The 18898-nt window shown below is 45.0% G+C and overlaps 1 protein-coding gene across 2 annotated transcripts in view; it reads right to left on the bottom strand.

Annotated features, from left to right (window-relative positions):
- Positions 1-18898, bottom strand: part of arb2a (ARB2 cotranscriptional regulator A) — a 154029-nt gene that overhangs the window by 3713 nt on the left and 131418 nt on the right. The gene's annotated exons all lie outside the window — the stretch shown is intronic.

Here is an 18898-nt window from a genome sequence, read left to right as displayed (position 1 = left end):
CTGATGACGGCTGTAACCTTGAGGTGAAGCGACACAGACACACACTCACACACACACTTGCACACGGGGAGCTTCACGATGATGTTTCACTGTAATGCAGGAGAGGCCAGGTGAAGGAACAAGGTCTTTAGTGAAAGCTCCCCTTCCGTGCTCCCTGCTCAGGTCATGGCAGAGTTTCAGTCCGGCGCCTCAATCCGTGCCCTGTGTTTGAACATTCTGTGTGTGTTTTCTGAGCCTGGTGAGGCTGCCTCATTATGTGACAGGCAGAGGAGTGTATTTGATCCTGGATATTTAGCCTCCTCCACTCTGTCACAGCCACTGGAGCCCTCTCAAGGTAATTGACTGACTGTTTGATCTCCCTCTGACTCTACCACTGGTACAAGACGCTGACACACACATGAACACACAAACACATTCGTCACTTGCGAGCGTCTACTCACGGATGGCGCACGCTCATGCATACATTCACTCACACATGTAAGCGCAAACCCACTGTACCCTTCCCCCCAAAAACGCAGAACAATTCAACAGAAGCATGCACACACGCGCGCGCACACACACACAGACACAGACACAGACACACATAGAGACATCCACACACACAGTTGTTATCATTTGTGTGCAGTGAGGTAAGGGAACAAGGGAGGAGAGTTTTGAGCTGTTAAAAAGGAAACAAGGAAACTCCTCCATAGCTATGGGCCATGCTTTCTTCCCTCCGCACCAAACGCTGCATGCTGTTACAAATGGTAATCGGCTCTGATTGTCACAAATTTCAAAACAAACGCTAGGTGACTGAAAAGCCAAAGTGACGCCCCGAGTGATACTCCGACAGAAAGCCCGAATCAAAGCATGCCGACTATAATTAGGTTCCATCTGGGCTACATTATTTAAAGCCGCACCAGTTAATTGCTTGTGTACAAATGGCCTATTTTATTTGAATCAAACTTTTTTTGTGATTCGTAATTACATTGATGTGAAGGGGGCCATATCTCTTCACTTCATTTATAATATAAATACATATTCAAATTATTAAGAGGACTTTGAGGCACATGAAATGTAAAGTGATGATGCTTTTTCTTTGTGTGAATTGAACTCCTTTAAACAATTACGAGTGCTTAATCAAATATCCTGACATTTGGGTTAAACATTTAATGAGCTTCAATTAAGAAAAAAAAGCAGATGAACACTGATATAATCATGAGGCGAAAATTACAAAAACAGAATACCTAACAGGACTGATGCACATGGTATTATTGCATGCGCAGGCAAACATTTTCTCATTTCCTCTTGTCAAAGTTTTCATCAAAAATCTAACACAAACAGTGCATTTTCTTATCGATTTCCTATCAGCGGTAACCTAAGCTTTTGTTTTATCTCGATGTGAGGCCCCGGCAGCGCGTTGTGTAGTGGGCCCTGTCTGGCTGTAACCTTAGCCGGGGTGCTGTTTGTGGAAACTATCTGTTGCATGGATCAGCGGTGGGGAATCGCTATCTGTATCCTGGTTGTCAGACGATCGGATTTCCGCCCCTGACGCTCTCTGATATTAGATGATCTTCTGTGGTGTGTGTGAGAGTGTGTGCACAGTGTGTACGCGGATACTGTGTGTGCGGCGGTCCGTGTGAGATACACCCGCGCACGTACAGTCAGTTATGCGCGTTGTCATCTTGCTTGCCGACATGCATAAAGGTCAAGAATGTCATTTTGTCCCACGTGGCTGTCTGTCGAAGGGGGTAGGACAAGTTGCCACTGGAGACGAGGTCAGAGAAAGCCCAGGCAGGTGACAGCCGGTCCGCCACACTGCCAGGACAACTCTGCCCTCTGTAACAAAACGTGGAGATGTTGTCCTCAGTCAAAAAAGCTAATTAAATCTAAATCTACACCCCTCCCCACTGCCACCACTCAATTTCCACTCAGGCTGAAGACGTCCACGTCAAACCCACAAACAGCATAACAGGTATAATCAGACTTTTATTTATGCTATGCTACGCTGCGTGTCTTCAGTTTTAATAAAATCAACGCGGTACTAAGCCTCTGCACGTCTACAGGAGACACACATGCATCACACAAGAATAAAAATTAAACAGAAAGCTACTCGAAACAGAGCTCATTTCATCAAACTAGTCATACCACTGCTGCTTCTCGAATGCAATTCATTTTTAATGCTCGTTGGTAAGCCGGGTCTGTCCCCCCCCCCATTCTCCCTCTCACTGCTTTTAATTACTTTGCTTATTATTGCATGTTGTTGTTAGACAAAAACAAGGCAGAACTCATTACACATCCAGAGATGAGGAACCTGAATCGCTAGCTACAGGGGCCGCTGAGGGGACTCTGTATTTACTTTGAATAAAATACAAACAGAAGAGAGACATAGAGGAACGAAATCAAGTGAAAGCCCAGAGAGGGTAGAATATCACATTAACTTCTTGAAATCATCACAAAATGTAAGTTACTTTATGTTCCATATAATAATCCCAGGGAGAGGAAAACTTGTGACAAGGACTCCACACAAAAGACGATGCAACACTGTACTTCTGCTCTCTGCTTGTTTCTCCTTCAGTTCCCTCCTCCTTCCTTTCCCACTTGCTGCCTCTCTACCCAGACACTGAGACTGCGCTGAGTGCTTTTTTATTTTAACGTGAATGAGTGGCCTTGGCCGTCATAAAGGACCCTCGCTTTTATAGACTTGGAGCAGAGTATTTACAAGATAACCCCCGGTCCAAGGACAGCGCAAGCTATTTGATACCAGTGTCAGACTCTCCCCTTTCCTCTTCAGTAAAAATCAAAAGCCCAAACATGCCCTCGCCTCTGACAGCCCCTCTCAATGTCAGTTGTTCTCCTCTGCGCCACTAAAATGGGATGAGATACTTTGGAGTAAGGGTAGAGACAGCTGTGTGTGGCATCTTATAAAGACATCAGTTACCTTTACCCATTCATTTTTTAAATTAGAAAAATAACAGGTTAAAATAATAGTACACTTAAATTAATCCACGTTAGCACTGCATAGATGCCTGCAGCATGTAAACATAAGATGCTAGGAGTTCGCCTGAGTTTTGTAAGGACAGACACAAAGCTGGACAATGTACAAATTTACATGTACAATTAAACCAGTCAATTATATTCACATAATAAATGAATGACAACCAGAATGACTATAAACCTGTTTTACTTAGACTGTAAAAATCTTCTATATCTTGTATATAAAGATTAAGATATCAATTTCTCTTATATGCCATCTAATATATCAATTTACCTTATGTATTAAATAGGACAGTGTTTTGTCTTATTTAATCGAGGGGGGCAACGTTAATGATGAAATTACATAAAAAACGTTGCACATTGTTTGCAAATCTATTCAACTCCATCGAGAAACGTGATTGCGAGAATGTCTTTGTGATAGAAAGAAGTCATGCTAGCTTTGGAAATAAAACACTTCAACTATGAGATGCACACATAACATTATATGAATTCTGTCCAAGGTTTTTTTTTTTTTTACGTAACGTCTGCGCATGCACCTGTTGATTCGCTCTACATATGTGACAGAGAGTGTCGCAGCAAGGGAGAGATTGAGTGACTGAGTGTGCGTACACATGTATGTGTATGGAGGGGCCTTGTTGGGAGTGCCACCCAGACATTAGCACTGTAAACAGTGCAGGCCTCCTTCCCTGTCCAGGCCCTTTGTTCCATCTGCGCCACCATTGGTCAGGACTTAAATGGCAAACACTCAGGGGCTGCTAGCTCGCCTGACACGGTTTTGTTTTTGGCCTATTGAGGGGCAATGGAGAGCTTCTGTTTCTATGCCCAGGCACAATGTGTCTCAAAAGCAGCATGGTTGAAAAGAGAGGCCCCCACAAAGACTGTCCATTAGTGGAGGCACTGCATGTATGCGTATACGTGCACTCACGTAGGCACAAGCATATACACACACACATGCACGCACACACACCATGACGCCTGGGCAAGGGTCAGGACAGACAACCTTGCCAAAGACACTGGTGGAGACAGAGCATGTGCACATGTGGGTGTGCCCATGTGCACGGCAACACAGACACAAGCATGGGGTCTAAATAACCAAATCCAAGCCAAACTGCACACTCGCTGCGCCACTTCACTATACTACACTCACTCCTCACTCACATAAACACACAACCTCTGCTCCACTTCAGCACAATGAGGTCTTGCACACACACATGCACACACATGCGCACACTCAGGCACCTCCCTAGCACCTTCAGGACAATAAGAGGCATAGAAAAACCACACACTCGCACACACATGCACACTTCTACAATATCAGACATACACACATCACTCAGTCACAAAAGAGATGGAGGAGGAGGAGAGAGCAGAGAGAGGCCCCCAGCACCTGTAGGAACGACAGGCCACATTCACAAGCAATGGTCGGAGAATAGACAGCTTTGAGTGTGAGAACCCCCATCCACACAAGGCCACGAGGACACACCTTACATGCAACCCCATTTCACTAACCCTGTTTTCAGAGCAGTATAGAAGAATAGAGCACAGCCATTAACACCGCGGGCACAGGCTGTGTGCAATGTGAGGTATAATTCCAAAGAATCAAAGGCTTTAAACACTGGAAGCATGTTAAGGGAATGTATAGTACAGAGCACATTTTTAAATGATTCCCACCTTTTCTTTACATCACACTGTATATATGTTTGTCCTCTGGCTGTAAATGTGTATACAACACTGCTCTTTCTGCTTTCATTGCTCACAATGAGAAAAAAATACCTTGCTGTTCTTCACAATGCCAGGCTTTTTTTTGGTGACACAAAATATTAAAGGACTCTATAGCCTTATAGCAACGGGAGACATAGCCACCATTTAACACAGACATCTAAGAAAGAACTGCGCAGCAGACACAAATGATTGATATTCCATGCAATGATTGGTGACCTGTATCAATCTTCAACAGAGCCAAGAAACACATCAGTGTAGTGCAAAGCCTTTGGACCTTAGGCCATGAAAAGGAAAAGCAATGCAAATGATCGAATGAAAGCAGCTGCTTGAATTTTCTCTTTGGCCTAAGACTATTTCTATCCACATGTAACATCTGATAACTGATTTTGCTCTCTCATGTTATTTAACTGTATTATATATGTTTTATAACACAATGTCATTTGCTTTTTATCTGTTTGGGCGAAAGGGCTGCCGACGAAAAACTAGCCTTTCAGCTAACTCACAATGAAGACTTAAAAAGATACAGACTGTACTGAGCTGGAGGCATACACAGGAATCAATACATGGTCACAGTTACATACTGTATGTACACTTGAGGGTTTTTCTTTGTGAGATGACACTCCTGATTGTCTAACACTTCTCACTGCTTAGCATCTCCAGGGTGCAGGAGGACACACACGTTCATCAAGGCAATATAAGTAGGCACTTCAAAATACAAAACAAGACACATTGTAATATTCATATGAGCTGTTAGAGTTATTCCACACAGTTACATAGACAGAAAACAGAGCTATGTGAGAAATCAAATGTGGGCTCTGAAGGACATTTTTGGCCACCTGATGGAGGGTCTACTGCAGAATGTGCCTCTCTGTAAGAGCCTCATTTTTCTCTTGTCTCTCGAATGGATCCACATACATACATACATACACCGGCTATGGATGTATAGAGCTACTTGTACCATGACCTTGTGATCCCATGCACTATAACACATACAGAGAGGGGGAGATGGTGTGGGGGAGGGATGAAAAGGAGGAGAGGAGAGGAGAGGAGCGGAGAGGAGAGGAAAGGAGAGGAGAGGAGAGGAGGTCAGGTGGGGGAGGAGCAGGCCAGGGGTGGAGATAGCTAAGAGTGGGTGTTGAGGGTGGAGCAGGTCTGAAATAGATCACTTAAGGGAACAAAGTGTAATTAATGGGTCGCCACAGATAAGAGGGCTCTGGTCCTATCTGGGAATGTGCTAATGGAGTTGACACACACTCAACAAGATCAGTGGACAACCCTCTCTATGTGTGTATGTGTATGTGTACTTGTATGTGTATGTGCACATGTGTGTGTGCGCGCGTGTGTGTTTGTGTTTTAAAAACACACAATGGATAAATAGTGGGAGGAGAAGACGGCCAAGGCGACAGGTTAACATGGCTTCCTCCATGACGAAGATCTGCCATCCCTGTAATCAGAGAAACCCCAGAAGGAAACACACACACACACACACACACACACACACACACACACACACACACACACACAAGGTTTCTCCTGCTACACACAAACATATCTACGTGAGTCTGACTCCCTAACTCACGTAGACGTCCCGCCTCACATCAAAACATGAGTGATGTTATTACACTTGGCGAGCCGGCACGCCTTTGGTGGCGGGGATGCGGTTGTTTACGGAGAGATGGAGGAGGAGGAAGCCGCCTGGTCAAGAGAGGGTCAGACCTGAAGTGTTCTAAGAGAAGCAAACTGACACAAACCTCTCCTCAAACTTCCTGCCTGCGTGTGTCTCTGCGTCAGGGGAACCTGGCTGGAGCCAAGGGGCCTCGCGCATGTGGATATGTGTGTGTGTGTTTGTGGATGTGTGTCGGGTAAGTCTCTTGGGCTTGGAGCCTGGCCGGGGAGGTCGGGGGAGGGTCTTCAGGAGCCCACGTGCGCTGGGACAGTGAGATGGTCCGTGATGGACAAGGCGAGACAAGGAGGATTTCCCCTGTTTGTCTGAGAGAGCGGAGCAGCCGCGCCGCACACACACGGAGGGAGAAGCCTGTCTCCGGAATGGATTTTACGCACGTGTGTGTGTGTGTGTATGTGGCATGAAGGGGGTAGGTCAGGCATCTGGTTGGTTTTGTGTGTAGGTGTGTGTGGCTCTCTCAGGGTCACAGACCCTGGGGCCATCTTCTTCAGTCTGGTTTAGTCAGACAAGCCAAGGCCACACTGACACACCGCATGACTTAATAATATAGAGACCGCTGGCTTGGTGCTGCAAATATAAGGCTCAGACATGTGAATAATAAAAAAATAACCAAACACATATCTTATACCTTTATGGAAATTAACTATTTAATATAATCACAGTCACCTTGACAAGTCAATAAATATCAAATGAAGTAAATCTAACAGTCCTTAAACACAAGGGCGTGATCTCGACAGTAGCAAGCCCTGCACTGCGTTATTATGTGCGTCTTTGGCAGCCTGAAAAGTGTGTTTTCTTTGCCGGTGAGTGTGTGTGATGTAGCATCAGGGGGTTAAACGGAGAGGGACGGGACTCCGATCTGTCAGGACAAGGGGAGAGCCGCTTCAAAGACTCAGCATCAACCCTTCTCTTTCTCTCACTTGCTTTTGCGCGCACACAAAACACACTGACGGACAGTCCATTGCTCCCAGCGTATCTCTACTTTGTCCTTGGACTGTCTGAATACCACTGGAGGCGAGCATGATTTGAGAGAGCAAGTGGGAACAAGAGAGAGGGAGACAGAGAGAGAGAGGGGAAGAAAGAGGAAAATGATAGAGGGAAAGAGAGGGAGAGAGAAGAGGCGCCCCTCAATGACATCTAAAGAGATAACTCACTCTCCAGAGCTTCTTTTCTCTTGCTATCACTTTCCCAGGCAGCGCTCACGCCACATAAGGCCTCAAGTGTGTGTGTGTGTGTTAACTTTGTGTGTGTGCACGCGTCTGTATGAATGAGTGACAGGGGCGTATGTGGGAATATAGTGAACGTGAAGGTGAAAATGGCAGAAGAATTTTGAATCTCAATGAGATGATCTAAAGTGTTATCAAGCACAATGCGTGCATACTGAATACACTACATTGTATACGACGGCCATGGAAAAATGTTCTGCTTGGTCACACAGCGTGATGGTTGTCAGAGATTATTAAAACTATAATTAACTAAACTAGAGATGCATGAAAACTGGTTTGCATGTTTGTTTGCATGTAACGTCAGTGTTTAATTGTATACACAAAGCTAAAAGTTGATCATATGAAATAACTACGCTGTAGAAATACTCACGGCAGAGTCATTTCGCTGCAAATCTGCACTCAGATGGCTGCTTAAGAAATGATGTACAGAACACAACACAAACAACAGCTGGCTCGTCTCTTGATTGAAAGTTAACTTTGGGAAAACAAAGCATCGGGCCAGCGGCGGGTCAGCGCAATGTTGAAAACACCCAAACAAAACAGCAGGAAAACACAAAGTGGCCCTACACTGCCTCTGCTGCCGGAAATACTCCCCTTTGTAGGCACACACAACTGTGGGGAAGAGTTAACCTTTTGATAAGCTGCTTCGAGTCCCAGCTGTATGCATTTTTCATTGAAAATGTGCGAGTCAGAAAGAGAATAATTATCTCTTCTCGCTCCATGCAGAGGCAAAGGGTTGCAGCCCCCAGTCTGGTCTTCATAAATGAACTAAGTCCTGAAATGAAGAAGCGCTGATGAGCAGAGAGAGAAACTGAGCTATGCTAAATCCTAACACAAAAATAAAGAACAATTACAACTTTCCTTGTTGAGCACAATGGCAAAGGCACTGAGACCCAACATTTACGCTAGAATTTCTGAACGCATTTAGAGATTCCATTTACTTAAAGGTCTACTTTGAGTCTCATTCAACTTGTCAAATACTGATGCTTTTGGCTGGCACCGACACCATCCACAATCCCACAGCATCAGTATTTGATGAGTTGGGGAAACCCAAAGCGTCATAGTTGGATGAGTTTGGGATGATACTCAAAAATCAACTTTTCTTACAAAGAGAGACTTTCAACCATGGACTAGAATCTTCACTGCTATTTTTGTTTAACTACAAAATCAACTTTTAAACAATCTTCATAAGAAAACTAATCCATTAATCTGGACGGCTACTTAGGAGAACGCTGCAACACTGTTTTGCTGTGCTAACCAGACTCTGTGCTTCTTTGACGCAGTGTTATTTTTGTTTTTAACACGACCCATAAGTCCTTGCTCTCGAAGACTTTCCTCATCAGTACAAGAACGAACATGTATGCACAAACACACACATAGACACACAAGTTGATCAGTGTCTGCCAAACAGGGCAAGGTCACTGATCCCTGCTTCAGAGTGACCGCGATCACCTCTAGAGGAGACACAATCTACACCCACCCTGGCACGGACACACACCCAAAGAAAAACAGAGCACCCACCCCAACAGAGCTTAAGACCTTTATCTGACAGCATCAGCTAACACCAGATACACACAGTCCTGCCCTGACCTTGCAGCACTTCAAGACTAATCAAAATTGTAGCTGGGATCAGAGGTGTGGGTACAGCGGGCAGAGAGAGTCATTCATTTTGTGCATGTGCGTGTGTTTTTCTATATGTGTGCCTGTGTATGGACGAGACGAGTCAGAGATTGAGGGAGGGGAGGTCAGGGGAGGCACTCACCCTCTCAATCCTCCACTATTGACTTGTGAGCAGAGAGACGGTGCCGAGCGGTCAACGGCAAATTGAATAAACTGATCAATAACCTCGCACTTGTCAGGAGGGACGAAGGCACCTTTTAAAAAAAAAAACACACACACAGTAGCCCAACTTGAACTATGCAGGAGGGGACCATTGATCAAATCGTGTAGAGCTCTGCCAGCCGGCTCGCCCAGTTCTGTCCTCCATCCACGACAAGTGTGGAACGCTACTTCTCAATAACACTGTGGGAGAGGGCTTAGAGAGGAGGGGCAGCTGAGAGGAGGTGTCATTGCATTTCAACAATGGGAAGCCATAACCAAATTAAAACATTTAAAAGAGATAATAGACACATTAGGAGAAATTGGCTTATCCTCAGCCTTCAAACGGCAAACAGTTTAAGAGTGTGATTGAGTATGTGTGGAGGTGGCTGCATGTTGAGGCAGGTGATGGAGGAAAGCGAAAAAGAGAGGCACGAAGTAAAAAAGTCAGGGGAGAGAGAGGGGAAGGAAAACTGCGAGTGCAAGCAGCAGACGAAGAAGAGCGGGAAGGAAGAAAGGAGAGGAGAAAAACTACCCTCTGTCATAATTTAAACGAGCCGTACTCTCCCAATGCTCTGTTTACAATGTATAATTTATGCCTCCCAGTTCAAACACAGCTTTATCTGCACTCAGCTGCTAAGTGATATGATTTCACTTTTTATAGCAGCCCCCCCACCCGTCCAATCCACCACCACCCCCAGTCCCTCTGTAATGCAGGCTGGTGTGATTCTGCACGCCTCGTGCACTGACTTTCAACTGTACAGCCCCCCGAGGGCTAAAGTAGCATATTAAACCCCTCCCTAACCCCATCCTCTTCCCTCCCTTAAGCAACACTGTGGCCTTAGACACACACACTTAAGCACGTGCGTTGCTGGGCGCGTGTGCACACACCCATGGACGTGCACACCCTATATACTGCAAAAAGAGCGGGCTGCCTCATATTTTACAGCAGTTAAAGTTTCTTTCTGTATTTATTGCTGTGTTGGTGAGCGGTAATGTCCCATTTCACAGCAGCACACTCTGACCTCTGATCAGAGCCTCTCTGACGACCCCATGCCTCTGACTGAGTTGCACTAATACGCCACTTAGGTTACCCTGGTTTAATGGAATTCCCCCCCCCCCTCAAACACACACACACACACACACACACACACACACACACACTACATATATCTGTATAGATATTGGATTGTAGATCATACCGATAAACAATCTGGGTATTATTTTATGTTCTAATACACAAAGTGGTTGTCAAGCTCCGAGGGTTACGCCCTTTTATAAAGGCCTAATGGATTTCTATAGTGTTGATCACTGTGATCAGTGCAGTGATGACTCAAAGTAGGGGTGTCATGATTCTGCACATCTACAATTCGATTTGACTGTTGCAATTGTCGATTACATTAAAAGAAAAAAAAATCTGAACTGCATCAACATTATACTCACATACGATTTTGTAAAGATCAAGAGATAATTTAGATCAGATTAACTGGTTTTGTGCCCTGATAACCATATTTTCAAACTATTCTTTAACAAACAGTTTGACTTTATCCTGGTGGCTTTTTACAGGTTAATCGAGATTGAAAGCTTATTTCAACTGATTTCCAATTTAGAATCAAAACCGTGACAGACACAACCTGTGGTTTACTATGGAAAAGACAAACTGTAAGGTGACCATGAACATGATCTGATAACATCTGGTGAGTTACCATAGACCATGTCAAGGTATTATCACTCAGCAATTTTTTTTTAAACAGTTGTACAATTGTAGCTCTGTGATGTTTATATGGATCACAATTTCAAGACAAATAATTAAGAAAAGCTTCTTTAGTCACATGTGTGATGGTTTTGTGCTTCATCAAAAGAGAACATTCTCACTGAATCACAATATGAACTCTGGTCTATTCTCATTACACCATTATGTAACAAATCAATGTATCTGACTTGTGCAAAGAACTTCCCCTCTGCTTTTCTTCTCCTCTAAACCCTTCACCCTTCTACTTTCCCACCATTTTATCTATGCACGATATATGGCTCCCGTCTCCTTTCCTCCAGCATCCCTCTTTTTACTTATTCTCTGCCATCTCCCCCCCCTCGTCTTTCTCAGCTATCTGCCTACATAGTGTTTGTGCTAGCAGAAAATTCCCACTTCGTCTCTGGGGGAACTGCGTTTTTCTCTGCTCCGCTCGTCTCTCGTTCTTCTCTTGTATGTTTTCCGTGCTGGCAAAGCTTCCTCTTCCTGCATGCAGCAGGGAGTGTGCTCCGTCTGCGGCTGTCCCATAAGGGACCCTACAGTGTGATGTTACAATCTCTCCATCCAGAGGGATCCTCTCTCTATCTGCCTCTCTCTCTGGCTGCTCTTTTCTCTCTTTCTCTATGAGATGTTGCTGCCCTTATTGTTTTTCCTGTCTCTTACTACTTTATCCCCTTCTACCTCATTTTCTTTCTTAATCTGTTTATGCGACTCTTACCCCTGTCACTTTCCACCTTACACTACATACAGGCACTCTCTCTCACTCACTCTCTCTCTGCCCCCTCTGACACTCACATACTTTAAATGGCTCCTTTTTCCTGTTTACTTGTCTGTTTTCCTGTATTCTTTTTTGGCACTGGATGATCTAGTCGCTAAGAAAATACAAATCCTAGTCGTTTTGCCCCCCCAAAAAATACAAGAAAAGAAAGAGTTAAAATTCACAGTTAACTGAAGCCTGCAAATGAATGTCTGCTTGCAAGCTCCTTTCTCCACCTTTTACTCTCCCTGGTCAATTATTTTAAAGCATCTTTTAATATGACATCCTTTGGACTACTTTGCTTCTAGTGGAATGGTGTGTGAGCCCAGTTAAATCTGCTGCTTCAAGACCCCACAAACCCCTCTCTGCTAACATACTGAGCAAAATCTCTGTCTTCTGTCTCCAGGGAGGCCACTGTTGTGTGTGTGCTGCCATCCAAGTGACTTGCCAGCCAACAGACCAGGGACCCCCGCCATATGGCTAGGGGCTGTCCTGCTCCAGTGTTCCACACTATGATGGGCCACCCCTCAGATACTGAACTGGGCATCATGCCCCGAGACACACACTCAGTGGTCACTGCAGATGTGCAAACATGCATCAACAACAGGGATCTCATACACAAAAAGTCATGGGAATTTCTGTGTGTGTGTGTATCTATCTATCTAGCTATCTATCTAGCTATCTATCTAGCTATCTATCTAGCTAGCTAGCTAGATATAGATATAGATATAGATAGATAGATATATAAAGCTAGCATAAAGGCCAGTCTAAATAAAATGTGCAGTTTTAAATAAACTTATTAGCCTCTAAACGGAACCACCAAGAGGAAATAAGCCAAACCCTTATAAATAATACAGTTTACAGTTCTGAAGTGCATTTCATTTGACATGGGATATCCGAGAAGCATATAAGCATCACTTTTTAAAATCCAGTGGAACACAAGTTCCCTTTGGGATTCTCATGTTAATGCTATGCACATGTTTCTATTACCACACTGCATGTTTTCATATATTTGTTTTTCTTCCTCGGAAAAAATTGGGAAACAAGACAATGGGAAAAGGAAGCACAGCTTACATGAAATAGAGTTTAACAATAAAATTAAATCCACTACACGGTTTAAATGTAATAGAGAGAGCGCTCTCATAAAACCATTAAAATGTCTTGTTCCTTAAGCCCCTTATTACCCATATCTCCCTGTAAGTAAGCATGTCATCACTTAGAAATTTGGAATTGGCAACTCTGAAGTGAAAGCTGCAGATGGGAACACAGCTTGGCTAAGCTGCTCACATTTTCACATAGTGATGCCAATACATACATATACAGTGAAAAACTATATGTTCTGCTGCCACTGATACGGAGACGTAAACAGAGTTTTAAAGGTTGAGGGAGATCTTCAGTTTGAGCAAATTTAGAGCACTGCCTTGACTAGAAAAGATGAGATCCGGTGTGGGTGAAATTTCCTTGACCTGCCATCTATGGACAAGGTCTCCAGTTAATTAAGTTTCTTGTACATCCAACTGCATGGCTATTATATTTGCAGTTCTCTTTGGAGATTAACATGGAGGCCCCTAAATCCACCTCACAATTTCATTTCATTCAACAGGATTTCTTTTCTCTTTTCTAAAGGTTCATATCAGCAATGTGATATGGGGGCGGTGTGTGTGTTTGTGCATGCACACGCGCATGTGTGTGTGTGCATGTGTATCTCTGTTCTTTTCAGCGTGCATTTTGTGACTTGTCTGTGCCGAGGCGATAGATAAAGAGAGAGAAGGAGAGGGAGCGAGTTCTTTTCAGTGTGCATTCTGGCATGCCTGTGAGAAAGAGAGAGGCGTTAAAATGAAACACAGAGAATGGGATTCGGGTTAAAGTGAATTCACCTCTCTAAATATCGCCCTTGGCTGAGGATGACACATTTGTCCATGAAGTTCTCACGTGGCCAGAGATGAGCCGGGACACATAATGTCAGAACTTGATGCCAGTGTGATCAAGTGCAATCACAAGGTGAAGAGCAAGCTGACTGTCGGCACAAAAGCAGACTTTGACACATCCAGGTAACACAATCCCTCAGTGTAAATGATGAGCACAGAGGGCGTACAGTGTTAGTATGTTGGTTACACACACTGTTGCCAGACATGTGCAGACAAACATACATTCACATGAACGCACTCATGCACACACACGTCTAACGAGCGAGTGGTACAGGATGTTTGTTTGGGTGGAACTTGAACCCGTCTGCGCCCCAGGGCCACAGCCAAGCAGGTGTTAGTGCACACAGACACACACACACTCGCTCACGCACACACACAATCACATTCAGAAAGTATGAACACCTGGACACCTGGGTTGGGCTGCACAGCACTGTCAGACTCACAGGAGCTGTCACACACTCCAGGATGAAAGTGACCCTAGAGCTGAGGGGGGCACACCTGTGCCACGGGAGGCCCCCTGTCTGTCGAGGACCCTCTCATAAAAACACTCTGTCACGGTGACAAAGTTGTAGGCGTTTAATTGGCACTTAAACTCGCTCGCGGCTAATAAGGGTACTAATAACATCTCTCAGAGCCACCCAAATAATGGGACAAAAGAGGCTGAAGAGGCAAAGAGGGTTACAGTAATACAGAGAAAGTAAATTTAGCATCAAGCTTTGAACGAATATTGCTGCCAATTTTATATTTGTATATACGAACTAGCTGTCTGGCCACCTTTCTATTTCCGGGCTGGTGACCACAGCTTTGGTAATACTGTCTAAGTCTGTGTGTCTTCGCCGGGCGGTACAGTGAGCAGCTTTGCACTTTACGCTGCTATGAACAATCATCAAAGCCAGTCACACGTACGCATGGGAGCCGAGGTTCCCGGGTTTCTTGCTCGGTCGCCTGGCTCGGGGGCAGAGTGTGTGTGTGAGTGTTTCAAGGGATAAGGGCATTGTTTGATCATCGCCCAGTATTGTTCAGTCCAGCCATTAAAGGGCCTTTTTTTTTTTTTTTTTTTTTACCTGTGTGCTTAATGAACAATGATGAGAGAGCAGAGTGGGATGGACGGAGACAGACAGACGGAGACAGATACAGAATAAGTGAGAGGCGTTCAGTGACAGAGACAGGGTGGGACAGAGATATAATGAGGGAGTTTGACATAAAGCCATGACAAGAGACAAAAACAATGCAACAGAAGAATGGTGACACTACATACGCGGGCTGGACAGTTCAGATAGATGGGGTCTGGAGGAAGGGACAAGGGAGGGCAGTGGGCTTGGGCTTGTGGGTCCTGTCCTGCCCTCGACCTGCGAATGCTGGCACACCCTGTCCTGCTGCTGGCTAAATAAAGAGCCCCAGGGTGGGCCGGGCTGGGCGGCAGGAGAAACAGACACAGAGTCGGCATTACCCGGCTAATCTCATTAGGGAGGCAGCCCTGCCAAGCTGCTGGGGGTCAGCCAGAGTGCCACGTCACTCACCGCACCTTTGGCACTCCCCGTGACCCTCAGGCAGGTTTGGTCTGAGACTTATGGCCGGCCAGTGTGAGGGCCGACAAGAGGCGGGGTTGGTAAAGGTGAGCAGCGGGCAGTATTGTGAAGAAGAGGGAGAAGACCAGATCGGTGGAGTTTAGAGTCGGCGCAGTTAAGAGACTGGGGAGTGTCTGCATATCGTACTTTCAGATAGAGGTAGCGAAGGGGGAGAAACAAGAAAGTAGATTAAAGAAAAAATGAAGAGACAAATACAGACAAACAGAAATAAAGCAGATGAGAGGGAGAGAAGAGAGAGAGGGAAAAGAGATAAACAGAGAGTAAGAGCAAAAAAGAGAGATGGAGAAAGAGGCAGAGAGGATGGATAAGCAGCTTCCTCCTTTGCAGCTTGGTTTAATGTATTTACAGCGGATTGCATCAGGGTGCTGTAGTTAAAAGGGCCATCGCCATCCAACAGGGTCAACTGTAGTGTGATGTGCCTTTCATAAAGGGGATGTGTGTCACTGAGATCACGCACACACAGACACACAGAAGATAAAGGCACATACCCACAGAGACACACATACACAGTGTGCGCACACACGCACACGCGGTCAAATCTCTTCACAGAAAAATACGAGAAGCCAACCGAGTGTCATAAACCCCTCACCAGCTCTTTCCCATGGAGCAGACCCCTCCTACCTTGCTATCTCCCCCCCCCACCGTGAACACAGTTGAGAGCTGATATGATGGCACTTTAAGCTCTAGCTCCCTGTGCCGGGTTGACATTCAGCGACACGGGCAAAGGTAGGGGTTTAGAGTCACGGAGCACCTCAGTCCTGTCAGCACCTTGACTGCACGCTGCGCCAGGATGGGGTCAGACATGTTACCTGACGTTACCTGCGCGGCATGCCCAACATCATCAGCACTGCCCATGTGGTCGCAACCATGGCAATGATTCCTGTAGCAGCATAACTCTACAGAGGAAAAACCTTTCATGTATAACTGTACATGCCCAGCGTACTGAACATGCTGACTTCCTGTTGTTTTAAATAACTTGTAAATCAAGAAATTGCAGTTGCATCCTCATCAGAACAAAGTTCATAAGACTTTGTACATTTAGTTCTAGCTTTGACTTTTAACAATAAGATGAACATCTATGACTTGTAAGGACCTTTTCACTGTACGTATAACTTGGACCAGTGCCTCTATCCTAACCCCCCTAAATGTCAGCACAGAATAAGCAGGATGAGAGACTGCCAGACTAGCATAACCAGTGGCACACACTACCGTGGACTGAGCTCAGTTGTTTTAAACCTCAATCTCATTATTGTAACTCCTGATACTCAGGAAATACACTGGCTAGAAGGGGGCGTGAGGGATAAAAAGCAAGCCGACGGGTCAACATAGAAAGCAGAGGTCTTGTTGAGTGTAAAGCTGCGATTTTGTGCCTGTGATGACTGAAACAGAGTCTTACAGTTTTTTGGCTAGGACTTCCGTCATTAGTCACTAGCCAGTGCCAGTTGACATACTTAGTGGCTTTAAAAACAAAGTGAGAAAAGGGACATTAACCCAATCGCCTTTTCTGCTCTGGGGATACATTTTTCAAGCTTTCTTAGTTAGCCCAGTTCTGTAATGTTCATGATTGCTGGCTGGCTGATTAGGTTAGGTGACTACCATGATAGTTGTTTGAACTGACAGTGTGCAGCAGTGTGACTCCCTGGCTAGCTAGCTAACCGGCTGGCTGGCTGCCTAGCCGGGTGGCTGGTTGGTGTGCTGGCTGCTGTCTGGATAATAGCAGAGAGTTTATGTTATTGTTGAGCTCTACTCGACACCCTGAGTGTGTTTAGACGTGCCCTGTAAACTGTGCATAAGAGCGTCCACTGCATATGGAGGCCCTCAACCAGAGCCCTCCTAAAATAGGCAGAGATGGAGTCTGGGTAAAGGGGGAGCCAGCAAACTAGAGAGGGAAGGGCGCTGAGGGAAAGGTTGAGAGTTCACAGCTGAGTTCAGGCGGGCCATGCACTGCTTTGGGCCCCCGGCCAAGGCTGAGATTGGGATAAGCTCCTGATGGTTCCACTGTGAAATGGGATCAGAGGAAGGACAGAGGGAGGGATGGAAGGATGGAGGGAGGGCTTAGAGGGGGGGGGGTAACTGTATGAATAGGCTAGAGTTGGCGTTGAGATTTGAAATTGTTTAACAAGCTGGTGTTGGAATATGCTGCCGGGAGCGGAGCTGACTGAATTGCAGCTGTATAGGGAGGGAACATGCTTTGAGGAATTTCTCTTCACGCTAAAGCATAATGATTGCTGGAATAGTAATGGCAACTTGATTAGATTCCTAAAGAACCACATGACCTATGCCAAAGGAAATTATCTTCAGAGCATCAAAGTGAAGAAAAACCACATGATGTGACTCTCTTTTTTTTTTTTAAATGTTGGGGAGTCATATGTAGAACGACCGGGAAAGTTGAGGTAAACACTGAAAGTAAAAGTTTCGGTGTAGTAAGCCAAAGTGCCTGAGGGCCTATTCCACAGCAGGTGCCAAAGTTTCCTAACTAAAAGCTGATCAAGCTAACCTTACAGTTACCTCTGTGTAAATGCTCCACAGTTGACTAAGAGTGGGAGTGCCCTTATCCTCTCAGCAGGGGAGCGCGAAAAAGAGAGAGTGGTGTGGAGATAAAGAAAGAGTCTTTAAGGAAGCGAAGCTCTCCTGACTAATTTTGGAGGGGTGAATAGTACAGAGTTCGGATTTGTGCCAGAGCACGAGTGCATGAGCCACTTCAGCAAATATTAACAAGAATTGGAAGTGCCTGCCATAGTTGGGTTTGAGAAAGGGTTATTTATTAGCTTCAGAAAGTACCATGGTCAGCAAAAACAATCACAAACATTGTAAAGATGCTTTCTCTTTGATGAACAAATGCAATGAAATTAACTGATATTATAATTTGAGCAGTTATGACCGTTTGCAAGGTGTTCCGACAACATGCTGACAGATGTTGAACACAAACCTTCCTGCAACACATTCTATTTTTATAAACAATTGATGATGCGTGTTCTCATTATCTATCTTTTACATATGCGTCCATGAAGAGGAATGCTTGTGACATGTGAGCCATATGTGTGCGTACCGTATGCGTGCGACTCAATGCCACTGTGCATGCCTACATTCTAGGAACTCATTACCAGGAAAATCAATGCATGACATTGGTTTACAGCGAACGGCTTCTCATCAACCTAAGACCTCATTCCATCCTCTCTCATTTCAGGCAGAGCACAGACACCCGAACATGTGAACACACACAAAAACACACTAATCAATACACTCAATGTATACAGACGGCACAATCATCCTCACAAGCGTGATCCTACACAGCTGAAAATGTGCAAATGTTTTATTTGTGTGTGTGTGCGAGACATAAACAGATGTGTGTGTGCATTAGCTTGCATGTATGCATGTTTGTATGATTGTGTATTTGTCTAAGCATGCATATATGCATTTTGTGCTTGTGGGGATAATGAATCTGTGT

Source organism: Sparus aurata, chromosome 5 (assembly GCF_900880675.1).
Source record: "Sparus aurata chromosome 5, fSpaAur1.1, whole genome shotgun sequence".
Taxonomy (NCBI): domain Eukaryota; kingdom Metazoa; phylum Chordata; class Actinopteri; order Spariformes; family Sparidae; genus Sparus; species Sparus aurata.
Note: the sequence above shows the minus strand (reverse complement) of the source record. Positions and strands in the feature narration are given on the sequence as shown.